This window comes from Ictidomys tridecemlineatus, chromosome 3 (genome assembly GCF_052094955.1).
Source record: "Ictidomys tridecemlineatus isolate mIctTri1 chromosome 3, mIctTri1.hap1, whole genome shotgun sequence".
In the NCBI taxonomy this organism is placed as follows: Eukaryota; Metazoa; Chordata; class Mammalia; order Rodentia; family Sciuridae; genus Ictidomys; species Ictidomys tridecemlineatus.
In genome coordinates, this window is record NC_135479.1 from 75,507,541 (window position 1) to 75,520,805 (window position 13,265).

The window sequence follows — 13,265 nt, forward strand, 5'->3', positions numbered from 1 at the left end:
GATTCTGTCTCTAAATAAAATATAAAATAGGGCTGGAAATGTGGCTCAGTGGTAGAGGGCCCCTGAGTTCAATTCCTGATACCCACCCACCCCAACACACACACACACACACACACAAAAAAAAAAAAAAAAAAACCTCTGCTGGCAGTATAACTGTGTTAAAGAACTTGCTGAGCATGTGTGAGGACTAACCATTACAAAAAAAAAAAAAAAAACCACTAAAGCACACAGAATATAAACAAATAAAGGCTAAAGCAGAAAAAGGAGACAGCTATATATGGCCTACCTTATAACGGATTCTGAATCTAAACATCCATCTACATTCAAGACAAATATAAAGGCCCAGTTTTCAAAGTTAAAAACAACTTTCAGCTGGGCATGGTGGTGCACACCTGTAACCCAACAACTGTGAAGCTGAGGCAGGTAGATTGCAAATTCAAGGACAGTCTTGGCAACTTAATAAGACCCTAATTCAAAATAAAAATTAAAAAGTTGGAGCTGGGGTTGTGCTCAGTGGTAGAGCATCTGCCTCATGTGAGGCACTGGATTCAACCCTCAGCATTACTTAAAAATAAATAAATAAAATAATGGCATTGTGTCCATCTACAACTAAAAAAAAAAAAAATTAAAAAGGGTTTTGTTCGGTGGTAGAGCACCCCTGGAAAATGAATGAATGAAAAAAGGGGAAAAGAGCTTTCCTTTAATATAAAAATAATTTTTAAAAACCTTTTCATGGGGCTGGGATTGTGGCTCAGCAGTAGAGCTAGCCTAGCCCGGGCGGGGCCCAGGTTCAATCTTCAGCACCACATAAAAATAAAGGCATTGTGTTGTGTCCATCTACACCTAAAAAAAAAAAAAAAACTTTTCATTTTGGGGCTAGGGTTGTGGCTCAGTGGTAGAGTGCTTGCCTCGCATGTATTCAGCCCTGGGTTCAATCCTCAGCACCACATAAAAACAAATAAATAAAATGAAGGTATTTTGTCCAACTACAACAAAAAAATAAATCTTTAAAAAAAAAAAAAAACAAAACTTTTCATTTTAAGGAAAACCTAAACATCAAGATCTATTTTGGGGGCTGGGGATGTGGCTCAGCGGTAGCGCGCTCGACTGGCATGCGTGCGGCCCGGGTTCGATCCTCAGCACCATATACCAACAAAGATGTTGTGTCTGCCAAGAACTAAGAAATAAATATTAAAAATTCTCTCTCTCTCTCTCTCTCTCTCTCTCTCTCTCTCTCCTCTCTCTTTAAAAAAAAAAAAAAAAAAGATCTATTTTGTATTAAAAAAATTAATTTCATGGATGTTTATAACAACTTTATTCTAAAGTGCCAAAAGTTGGAAGCAACCAAGATATCCTTTAATGGATAAATGCATACACTGTAGCACACAGACAATGGAATATTATTCAGGGCTAAAAAAAAAAAAAAAAGAATGAGCCATTAAACCAAAAGAGTTGGAGTAACCTTAAATGCATATTCCTAAGTAAAGGGGTCAATCCTAAAAAGTCTACATACTGTATAATTTCAACTAAATGACATTCTGGAAAAGACAAAACTATCTCCATAGTTTTAAAAAGAAACCAATGGTTGCCAGGGGTTAGGAGGAGAGACCAATGCACAGGTGGAATACAGAGGATTTTTTAAGGCAGTGACTATATTCTCTATGATAAAAGATGAATACATGACTTTGTACACTAGTCAAAAGTCACAGAATGTACAGTAAAAATGAATCCTAATGTTAACTATGAACTTTGAGTGATAATAACCAGATAATGCAGATTGAGAATTGTAACAAATCTGGTACATCTAGCACATGGGAACTCTGTACTTTCCATTCAATTTTTCTGTGAGCCTAAAACTGCTCTAAAAAATAAAACCTATTAAGAAAATTCTTTAAATGTTCTAACTTTTTATCTGGGTGATCATTACAAAAATATATACACGTTTAAAAAAAAAATCACCAAATTTTGGGTGCTTTGTATGTATTTTTGTGTCTAAATAAGAGTCACTTTAAAAGAAAACAAAAATCCAACAAGACAAACTAATCATTTGAGGGAAGAAAAAAATCAGTGCTTAAAGGAACACTCCAACACAGAACTCTCTATCATGACAAAACATGGGTACTGTCTAAGCACTGATATGCCCTGGCTGAATATCTTCATCTGTTTCCTCAAATGTAAAATGTCAGGCAAGCACTCTACCACTGAGCTACATCCTCAACCCTTCAAATGTAAAATCAGTGTCCCACATACACACAATATGTAACCTTTTTAAAAAATATTTTTTAGTTGTAGATAGACGCAATACCTTTATTATTCTGAGGATTGAACCCAGTACCTCACTCATGCTAGGTGAGTGCTCTACCACTGAGCCACAACCCCAGCCTAACAATATATAACCTTTTATGTACTTGTCTTATAGGGCATTAGAATAGGAATTCCTTCTGACTTAATTATTCAAAAGAAAAAACATGCAGACCAGGAAATAAAGACACCTATCAAATAAAAGGAATATTACATGTCAATTTTCTTCCAATGAACTATTTTAACTGAATTAAAAGCAAAATAAAGACATTTAAAATGTTTAATAAAACATCCTCCAGAAAAACAGTATTGAAAGAATAAATTTCTTACTTTAACCAACTCCTATGTGAAAGTTTTCTCTTACATACCTTCTCCAAAAAAAGTCATCTCATCAACCCCATAAGAATCAATTTTAACCACACAAGATGGAACACATCTGTAATCCCAGTGACTCAGGAGGCCAAGACAGGAGATCACAAGTTCGAGGCCGGCCTCAGCAACTTAGTGAGATCCTGTCTCAAAAATAAAAAGGGCTGGGTATGTAGCTAGTTGGGTTGTAAAGTGCCCCTGAGGTCAACCCCCAGGACCAAAAAAAAAAAAAAAAGAAGGAAGAATCAATTTAATATTTAATTCCTTCAGAGATTCTGATAACCAAGCTTTTTTTTTCCTTGTAGTTGTAGATGGACAACATGCCTTTTGTTTATTTTTATGTGGTGTTAAGGATCAAACCCAGTGCTAGGCAAGCACTCTGCTACAGCCCCAGCCCTCCAAGTTCCTAACTATATGAAGAAACTAGTCACTGAACACTGGCCCAAGAAGTCAATAGTGAAACAGAATGAAATATTCCAGACTATCCTAATAAACAACCTGTCAAAATGACCTTTAATAAAACTGGGATTTAAAGTATGAACAGCCATCTTATCTGCACCTCCCAGAAATTAAAATCCATAACACTTAAGTAAGGGTTCTTTGACACAAAAGACTATTCATAGTCAATTCTCCTTATCGATGATAATTATGTTTTATAAAGCACTAAGTACACTGAGTTATCCAATACTGAGTGAGTTACTGCACCAAAAAGAAGTAAATGGTTAAGTTCCTCCAAATCACTGATCACACCACATCCTCACCCCTCAGTATGGGGGACTGAATCCAAGGGCCTTTTTCCCAGTCCTTTTAACTTTTTGTTTTGAGACAGGGTCTCACAAAGTTGCCCAGGCTGGCCTTGAATTTGCAATCCTCCTACCTCAGCCTGGGAGTACAGGCATGTGCCAACTAGGCCTGGCTCCTACTCACAACATTTTCATCAACCAATCAATATATAACTTTTTATGAATGTTTCTGTTTAAAGACTGCTTATTTGCCAGGCTCAATGGAGCATGCCTATAATCCCAGCGGCTCAGGAGGCTAAGATGTCTCAGCAACTTAGCAAGGCCCTATGCAACTCAGCAAGACCTTGTCTCAAAATAAATACAAAAGGCCTGGGGATGTGGCTTAGTGGTTAAGTGTCCCTAGGTTCAATCCTTGGTACCAAATAAATTAAATAAAGTCTGCTTATTTAATAGATATTACTGATGTAATTAATACTGAACTCATAATGAAGAGTACTACAACTCATGCTGGAATAAAACTCACCTAACATATATATTATAAGGTATATCACAGCTTTCCTGTGCTTAGGAACATCAAATAGCACACTAGGGAGCCATTTCAAGCACTGTAATCTCCAACCAAAAAAAAAAAAAAAAAAAAAGCAAAAACAATAATAACAGAAGGACACTTATTTACAGTATGACAGCTGAAAAAAAGAGTTTCACCTTGTTTGAACCCAGCTGGGAACAGGCAACACCAAATTTTCCCCGCTCTGTACTTATCTATGAATGATGGAGAAAGCATTCAAAATATTGATTTTAAGGTTACAAATAAATTCTAGCAGGTAGGCTAGCACCACATTAAAATAAAGATATTGTGTCCATCTACAACTAAAAAAAAAACTATTTAAAAAATGTTGTGTCATGAAAAGGAATTTGGTTACAAACAAAAACACTAACAGTGGAGGCTGGGATTGTGGCTCAGCAGTTGAGCGCTCACCTAGCATGGGCGGGACCCAGGTTCAATCCTCAGCACCACATAAAAAATAAAGACATTGTGTTGTGTCCATCTACACCTAAAATAAATAAATAAATAAATATTTTTTAAAAACCCACTAACAGTGAAATTACAGATAATCCTTCATTTTTACTTCTTGCTTACTCATACTTTTTCTTGTTTTACTAGTGAATATATATATTCAGCTTTATTATGATTCACCCATCACACAAATCACCCACTGAAGAGTACAATTCAATGGTTTTTAGTATATTTACAAATGTATGAAAAAAATCACAATTTTAAAACATTTTCATCACCTCCAAAAGAAGTCCTATACTGTTTAGTCATTACTTCCCTATCCCCCCAAATCACCTCCATGTCCCAATAAGCAACCACTATTCAGCCTACTTTCTGTCCCTACAGAATAGCTTATACTAGATATTTCTTTTTTTTTTTTAATTTTATTTTTAATATTTATTTTTTAGTTCTCGGCGGACACAACATCTTTGTTGGTATGTGGTGCTGAGGATCGAACCTGGGCCGCACGCACACCAGGCGAGCATGCTACCAGTTGAGCCACATCCTCAGCCCTAGATATTTCATATAAATAGAATTTTGTAAACTTTGTCTTGTTTCTTAGCATTTTTTTTGAGGTGCACCCAAATTGTATCATTATTTCAATGCTTCATTCCTTTTTATTAAAGAATAACATATCAGTGTGTGTGTGTGTGTGTGTGTGTGTGTGTGTGTGTGTGTTCACATTTTTACTTATCTAAGCATCAATTAATAAACATTTTCTGGTGCTTCTCTTTTTGCTATTATGAATAATGTTGCTATAAACTTTCATGTACAAGATTTTGAATGCATAGGTTTTCATTTCTCTTGAAAAGAAACCTAAGAGAGGGATTGATGGGACAAAGAGTAACTCTGTTTAACCATTTAAAGAACTGCCAGATTATTTTCCAAGGTGGCTGCAATGTTTTACATTCCCACTAGCTGTGTATGAGGGCTCCAATTTCTTCACATTTGCATTGACAATTGTCATTATCTGGCTTTTTTATTACAGAATAAATTGTTTAATAACTGTACAATCATAATACACCCAGATTTTTATAGACTAGATGGTGCTCTTACTAACATCAAACTTTAGACTTGAAAAGAGTCTGGTCCTAGGGGAATAGGTATTCCCCTAGCCCAACTTAGGGATAAATATAAATGAGCTAAATCCACAAATAAAGCTTTTACAGAAGAGATCAGAGCAGATTTTCTAAACACTTACAAAACACAGTCACTAATGGAGATCCAGCACTGAAGTGAATATGGGCCACCATCAAAACTCATTTATGGGCTACTCCTATTGGGTGCCCTCTCACCCTGTGGGAGTCAATCTCTCTTCTTCTCAAATAAATTCTATTACACTAAAAAAAAAAAAAAAATCATTTACAATGTTTCAACATAAATACAACTTCAAACCATACAGCAAACAGAGAATATTCATCTGTCATCTTTAATAAAAGAATCAAGAAGTCTTAGGTTTTCACATCCAGACCTCACTGTGCAAAGGGAAATGAAAATCTGTACTTAAACTCAGTGTAAGCCAAACACAGTGGCACAAACCTGTAATCCCAGTCGCTCAAGAGATTAAGACAAGAAGATCATAAAATCCAGGTCAGCCTGGGCAATTTTGTGAACCCTTCTTTCAAAATATAAAGTTTTAAAAGGACTAGAGACATTGGAGAAAAGATAACCTCTTCAACAAATGGTGCTGGGAAAATTGGAAATCCATATGCAAAAATTAAACCCCTATCTCTCACCATGCACAAAACTCAAAGTGGATCAAGGGCCTAGGAATTAAACCAGAGACACTGCATCTATTAGATGAAAAAGTAGGCCCAAATCTCCATCATGTCGAATTAGGCCCCACTTCCTTAATAAGACTCCTATAGCACAATAATCCATATCAAGAATCAATAAATGGGATGGATTCAAACTAAAAAGCTTCTTCTCAGCAAAAGAAATAATCAGTGAGGTGAATAGAGAGCCTTCTAATTGGGAATAAATTCTTACCACACGCACGTCAGAGCACTCATCTCTAGAATACATAAAGGACTAAAAAAATCTTAACACCGGGCTGGGGATGTGGCTCAAGCGGTAGCGCGATCGCTTGGCATGTGTGCGGCCCAGGTTCAATCCTCAGCACCACATACAAACAAAGATGTTGTGTCTGCCGAAAACTGAAAAATAAATATTGAAATTCTCTCTCTTTAAAAAAAAAAAAAATCTTAACATCAAAAAATCTAATGACCCAATCAATAAATGAGCCAAGGAACTGAACAAACACTTCTCAAAAGAAGACATACAATCAATCAACAAATATATGAAAAAAATGTTCAACATCTCTAGTAATTAGAGAAATGCAAATCAAAACTACTCTAAGATTTCATCTTACTCCTGTCAGAATGGCAGCTGTTAAGAATACAAACAATAAGTGTTGGTGAAGATGTGGGGGAAAAGGCACACTCACACATTCATTGCTGGTGGGACTGCAAACTGGTGCAGCCAATATGGAAAGCAGTATGGAGACTCCTTGGAAAACTGGGAATAGAACCACCATTTGAACCAGCTATCCCACTCCTCGATCTATACCCAAAGGATTTAAAAACAGCATACTACAGGGACAAGCCACATCAATGTTTATAGCAGCACAATTGGCAACAGCTAAACTGTGGAACCAAACTAGATGCCCTTCAATAGATGAATGAATAAAGAAAATGTGATATATATACACAATAGAATATTATTCTGCATTAAAAGAGAATAAAATCATGGCAATTGCAGGTAAATGGATGGAGCTAGAGAAGATAATGCCAAGTGAAATTAGCCAATCCCAAAAAACTAAATGCCAAATGATTTCTGATATAAGGATGCTCATCCATAATATGCTGTGGGGGGCTGGACAGGGAGGATGAAAGGATTAAATGAAATCTAGATAGGGCAAAGGGGAAAAAGGAAGGGAGGGAAAGGGAGGGGGCATAAGGGTAGGAAAGACAGAGGAATGCGGTGGTTATCATTACCCTAAGTACATGTATGAAGACACGAATGATGTGACTCTGAGTACAACCAGAGATATGAAAAATTGTGCTCTATATGTGTAAAATGAATTGTAATGCATTCTGTTGTCATATATAACTAAAATTAAAAAAAAAAAAAAGGCTGGAGATGTAGCTCAGTGGTAGACCACTTGCCTAGTATGTGTGAGGCCCTGGGTTCAATCCCAAGTGTTTGGGGGGGGGGGGTAGAATCAGTGCAAAATCAGACTCCCTGCCACAAAACAAACAAAATGCCTGACTGCTTCCTTGCCCCAAGCCAGAGATAAGAGTATACAGTGTAAACTTTTCCCATTTCTATCTATAATAGTTCTTTATGATGTTAGGAAAGCAAATAATTCCATTTACAACAGCCCAAGACCTAACCAAAAAGAGGATCCAAAAATATTAGCAACCAGTGTCATGTTCATCTAATACGTTTTCCAAGAGTTAAAACCAGCAGTTTAGCCTGGTGCAGTAGTGCACACGTGTAATCCCAGCAGCTTGGGAGGCTGAGGCAGGAGGATCATAAGTTTAAAGCCAGCCTCAGCAATGGCAAGGTGCTAAGCAACTCAGTGAGATCCTGTCTCTAAATAAAGTACAAAATAGAGCTGGGGATGTGGCTCAATGGTTGAGTGCCCCTGAGTTCAATTCCTGGAACAAACCCCACCACCCCCTGCCCAAAAAAAATAGGGCTGGAACCGAAGCTTAGTGTTCAGTGGTAGAGTGCTTGCCTAGCATGCATGAGGCACTGGATTAGATCCTCAGCACTATACAAAAATAAACAAATAAAGGCATTCTGTCCATCTACAACTACAAAAAAAAACACCACCTGTTCCTGCTGATGGGCAGAATAACAGCCTCTGGAACAGAAGTCCTCTGTTTTTCCTTTGCTAGCAAAGCAATAAACTATATATAGATAGATAGATATAGATATATACATACACACATACACATACACACACACACACACACACACACACACACACACACACAGCAATTTTGTAGCCAAGAAAGGAGGTAGACCACAGAGCTCTTTTTGAGATTTGGATTTTCAGTTCTCAGGCTTTGTTTCAACCCTTTCAGCAAGTTCTGCCTCTCCTCTGCAGCACTGAGAATGAGCCTGCCTTTATAAGGCACTAGAGTCAAATGTGCAAGCACCTCAAAAATGATAGGAGGGCTGGGGATGTGGCTCAACTGGTAGCGCGCTCGCCTCGAGTGCGTGCGGCCCGGGTTCGATCCTCAGCACCACATACCAACAAAGATGTTGTGTCCGCCGAGAACTAAAAAATAAATATTAAAAATAAAGTTTAAAAAAAAATGATAGGAGACAGGGACCCATGACCACCAAATCCCCATTTCTACTTGTCACTCCATTTTCTTATGTAATTTTAGAAGGTGTTTCCAACTCAGAAAAATTTAGTACATCTTTATGTACCACAAGAAGGAGCAAAAAAACGTATAAAACACAATCCCTACCAGAAAGGAGCTAGAAAGGAGCTAGATTCTACAAGAGAAAACTTATTAAAAAAAAAAAAAAAAAAAAAGTTTAGTTGTTAATGGATCTTCATTTATTTATATGTGGTACTGAGAATTGAACCCAGTGCCTCACACAATTGTAGGCAAGTACTATACCACTAAGCTACAACACCAGCCCCAGAAGAAACTTTTTTTTTTCCCCTGTTATGACACTGAACTAGGGGCACTCTACCAATAAACTACATTCCCAGCTTTTTCATTTTTTATTTAAAAAGAAGGTCTCACTAAATTGCCAAGGCTGATCTTGAATTTGTGATACTCCTGCCCTGGCCTCCCAAGTAGCCAGGATTATAGCTGTGCACCACCCCAGAGGAGTCACCCCCAAAAAATGTTGTTTTTTTTTTAAACTGGAGATTGAACCCAGGAGTGCTTTACCACTGACCCTCACCCCCAGCTCTTTTTTTTTTTTTTTTTTAAAGAGAGAGAATTTTTTATTTATTTTTCAGTTCTCGGCGGACACAACATCTTTGTTGGTATGTGGTACTGAGGATCGAACCCGGGCCGCACGCATGCCAGGCGAGCGCACTACCGCTTGAGCCACATCCCCAGCCCCTCACCCCCAGCTCTTTATATATTTTTTTTAATTTTAAGACAAGGTCTAAGTTGCAGAGGCTAGGCACAAACTTGTGATCCTCTTCCTTCAGCCACACATTTCGCTAGGATTATAGGCATGCAACACTACACCCAACTAACCAAAAACTTCTTAAAAGAACAGTTCTGTTTTGTTATTTAAGGACTGTAATGCCACTACAGTTAAGAGGGAATGCAGCATCTGCACAGGCTAAAATGTTTTATTTATTTATTTATTTTTTTAATGTTTATTTTTTAGTTATAGTCCGACACAACATTTTTTGTTTGTATGTGGTGCTGAGGATCGAACCCGGGCCGCACACATGACAGGCGAGTGCGCTACCACTTGAGCCACATCCCCAGCCCCGCTAAAACGTTTTAATGGGTATTTTGTAAAGAAGATAGGTAAGACCTGAACTGAATTCTAGAGATAAAACTAAGGTGAAGGAACAGGATATCCCAAATAGGAGCAAAAGTCATGCATTCAGCCAGCAAGAGGAATAACCTAGATCAATAATATGTATGTAATATTAAGCACATAATTTGGTTAGGGGGAATTAGGATAAAGCATGGTGGTAGCGCTGGGGATGTGGCTCAAGTGGTAGCGCTCGCCTGGCATGCGTGCGGCCCGGGTTCGATCCTCAGCACCACATACAGACAAAGATGCTGTGTTCGCCAAATACTGAAAAATAAATATTAAAGTTCTCTCTCTCTTTCCCTCTTTCTCACTCTCTCTCACTCTTTAAAAAAAAAAAAAAGCATAGTGGTAGGTTGGGATAGCTGGGGCAACAGCACCTTGAACGCCACATCAGATCTCATCCTAGAAGCTTGTCAAAGTTCCTAACTTCAGCGTAGGAGCTCCACAGTCTAAATTGTATCTGTAATCCTTTTTAGTTTAAAGTGCTGACGGTTATTGGTAAATTATGCATAGACAAAGAATTTAGGGCCTGCTATTATAACAAGTCTCATCATTTGCACTTAAAAAATGTTGAGCAGAGAAGTATTGCTATTTGTGTTCATCTACCACTCATTCATGAAATTGTAAAAGCATTAAACAAAAACAAAGTTCTTGGATATTCTGATTTCCTTGAGATGGCTGTTCTATTAGGGTTATATCAACCATGTACTTTAATGGCCCCTGAATCCCTAAAATTGTATGTAAAAGTCAGTGTTGAGTACTTGACCAAGGATAGTTTATTTACATATCTCAAAGAAGTCAAATATCCAAAACAGGATAGAAATCCTCACCTAGAGTTACTATTATTTTAACATAAACTGCAGGAATTTAACCCTGTGTCTGCCTTAATTAACTTTCTAAAAGAACATTAATGGGGGGTGGGGAAGGAGGCTTGGCTTCGGACAGTTTTGACAATGTTTTATTATATCCTTCCTTTCTTTCCAAGAATTGCCCAAGGAACAGGTCTTAACAAGGTCAAAACTCATTAAAAATTCAAAAAATTGCCCTAAGGGAGGACAACGAAATAAATAAATAAAGACTACTCAATTTCTCTCTTCTTACAAACAGCAACAGGCTGCCAACTCCTCTGGTATCAGCATCTACTTTCCAAAAGAATCTCCTGACCAAGGAGCTGGTTTCTTTCAAAATTAAATATGCTGAAGTGACACTATCCTAACAGGAGTGCATAAAAAATTGTTACTTGACTTCTCAGTCATCTTATGCAGGCTTTATAGGACTACCCACAGTGACTGTATGAGGAAGCCAAAGGTCCACAGAACTCTTTCTAGACCTGCATACTCTGCCCAGAATCTCCAACATTATTTACCTCCCAGGAAAGGGCCTGATAGTCTATTTTCATCAAGTGAATACATGTAGTACTGCTAAAAGCTAATTTAGCAGTTCAAGAACATCCACAACAAAAACAAGTCTCATTTCTTTTTTCCAATTCTAACATACTCCCAAATTTCCTACGTCTCCAAATCAAACTAATGGAATCTCTTTAGGAAATAAAATTAATCAAGTCAACACCATAATAATCTTTCTCCTAAAAAACAGTCCAAAAAAGTGGACTGATAGCCACTTTCAGGTTGCTAGACCTGAGGCTTCAGCTGCAAGGAAATTATGCCCCAAATAAAATGATGGACATTTAACCAGGCCTTTCAAGAGGGAGCTCCAAAGAACACGTGATGTTCTGAAAGAGTCTCAGGAAAAGAAGCCAGGGCAGAGGGTCTTCACCCTACCAGACTTACAGGGCCGTGACACAGGACTGCCAGGCTCGCGGGGGCTTTGGCCTGTTTGTCTAGTCTTAGTCTCAAAAAGCCTGAAAAATCACTTGCAAGAATGATACCTAAGAAAGAAGTACGTGTATATCACACTCAGGAGCAACACAACGCCCCGGAGAGCATCAGAATGACACTGGACACGTTTCAGAGCTCTGGATCTGTGGAGTCCACGGCTTTGGTCAGAAAAGCTTGTTTCTCAATAGCCCGGCTAGCCAACCAACCGGCCCGCCCTAGGGCACCAGGCTCTTGGACCCCGACCCTCGGCTGTCCTCCGAGCCTCAGCACCAGCATCTGGGAGGCTCGACGGGCTGCCAGTCAGGACACTGGAATGATGTTGAAGCGATGCTCAGCTTAAGCCCGGGCCCCACGCGCGCCCACTTCAATCCCGCGCCCACCGCCACCCTACCCGCGGGCATCAGGCGGGTCTTTCGGCCCGGCTCCTGTCACTCACCGGCCCGGCCCGGACAGCGGGCGCCCAAGGCTCCCCACGGGAGCTGGGCCCCCCGGGCCTCCAGGTTTCGGCCCGCCCCAGGAAGGCAGCGCAGGTGGCTGAGCCTCGCAGCAGCGGCCCCACAGCGGCCGCTCGGTCCAGCTCCTGGCGCTGCCCACTGGGTAAGGATCAACAACAAGATGGCGGCCAGCCGAGGGGGCGGAGACCGGGCGTCATAGTAACCAAGAAGCCAAAGAACCCGCCCCCAACTAAGGCTATCCCCAATCAACAGCCTCTTAGCTCGACACCCGGAGGAGTACTTTTTGATGACCGGCCCGATGGCCTGTCAGTCAGAGCCTGCCTCTCACGCCCCGAGCAGAACGCCTGGGGCACGTGACTGTGACGGCGGGAGTAGGCGCATGCGCGCCGTTCTCTAGCCCTGCTTTCGGCTGAGCTTTTGCTGGCGACTCAGGCCGGAGCGCCCTTGGTTTCTCTTCCTGTGTAGCCCCCTCATGCCTAGCCAACGTATCTTGTCACACTCGCGCACACACTTAGAAAATGTCAGCGGTATTCTACTTGCTTTCTTTGTCAGCCACCCTGGAGTTGGAGGGGGCGTTGACACATTTTCTGTGGTGAGGAAACTGAGGCCCGAGAAGGGAAGCCGGGTCAAGGTCACGCCACCTCTGGAAGTGGAGGCAAGCACTGGGTTTTAGCCTTTTCCTATGTCTCCAGAACATAAAGAGTGTCTTCTCAGCGGCTTCCACATTTGCCCCTTGCTTGGCCTGAGGTGCATGCAGCCTTTTGTGCTGCCTCAACAGACCCTGGCCCATTTCCCATACTTGTTCTGCCTGATGTGATGTCCCCCAGCACAAGCCCTGGCACACAGCCAGCAAATCCTCTCTACCCTGGAACATCTTAAGTTCCTGTGACAGCATTTTGCCCTAGACTGTCATGACCTGCCTCCAAGGCAGATTATAAATCCCATAAAGTGGTCATCCCTTGTTTTC

At 40.0% G+C, this 13,265-nt stretch overlaps 1 protein-coding gene across 7 annotated transcripts in view; it reads right to left on the minus strand.

Moving 5' to 3' along the window:
• The window catches only part of Ip6k1 (inositol hexakisphosphate kinase 1), a 58,005-nt gene extending 45,523 nt beyond the window's left edge, over positions 1-12,482 (minus strand). For 6 of the 7 annotated variants that reach the window (XM_040269721.2, XM_078043197.1, XM_021727483.3 and 3 more), the window contains exon 1: positions 12,280-12,482. The gene's annotated coding sequence lies outside the window, so the exon portion shown is untranslated. Of the gene's footprint in view, positions 1-5,671; positions 5,811-12,279 lie in introns of all 7 variants that reach the window. The other variant, XM_078043196.1, reaches the window with a different exon arrangement.
• Between the last annotated feature and the right edge of the window lie 783 nt (positions 12,483-13,265).